The sequence below is a fragment of the Triticum aestivum genome, chromosome 1D (genome assembly GCF_018294505.1).
Source record: "Triticum aestivum cultivar Chinese Spring chromosome 1D, IWGSC CS RefSeq v2.1, whole genome shotgun sequence".
Taxonomy (NCBI): Eukaryota; Viridiplantae; Streptophyta; class Magnoliopsida; order Poales; family Poaceae; genus Triticum; species Triticum aestivum.
Window position 1 is genome coordinate 127,430,586 of NC_057796.1, and position 770 is coordinate 127,431,355.

A 770-nucleotide genomic window follows, 5' to 3' on the forward strand; every position below is an offset into this window, starting at 1 on the left:
CCAACCCTCTTCCAGACCTCGAAGATGTGCCGGTAGTCCGTGACTTCCCGGATGTCTTCCCTGAAGAACTGCCAGGTATTCCACCTGACAGGGATGTTGAGTTCGTGATAGACCTTGTTCCAGGAACCGTCCCAATCTCTAGAAGACCCTATAAGATGGCACCCCTAGAGCTAGCCGAGCTTAAGAAACAACTCGATGAGTCCTTGAAAAAGGGTTTCATCCGTCCTAGTTCTTCTCCGTGGGCTTGCCCCGTCCTCTTCGTCAAGAAGAAGGATGGTACGGATCGGATGGTTGTAGATTACCGACCTGTCAACCTAGTCACAATCAAGAACAAGTATCCGCTACCCAGGATCAACGACCTGTATGATCAGCTCGCTGGATCCTCAGTCTTCTCTAAAATGGATTTGAGGTTGGGCTACCATCAAATCAAAATCAAGAACGGGGACATTCCTAAAACGGCCTTTGTTACTCGTTATGGCCAATACGAGTACACCGTCATGTCCTTCGGTTTAACCAATGCTCCAGCCACCTTCTCTCGGTTAATGAACTCAATCTTCATGGAGTATTTGGATAAATTCGTCATAGTATACCTTGATGATATACTCATCTACTCCAAGAACGAGGCAGAACATGCCGAGCATCTAAGGCTAGTACTGACGAAACTTCGAGAGCATCGCCTTTATGCTAAATTCTCTAAGTGTGAATTCTGGTTGCCAGAAGTGACCTATCTAGGCCATGTAATCTCTGGTAAAGGTATTGCTGTCAATCCC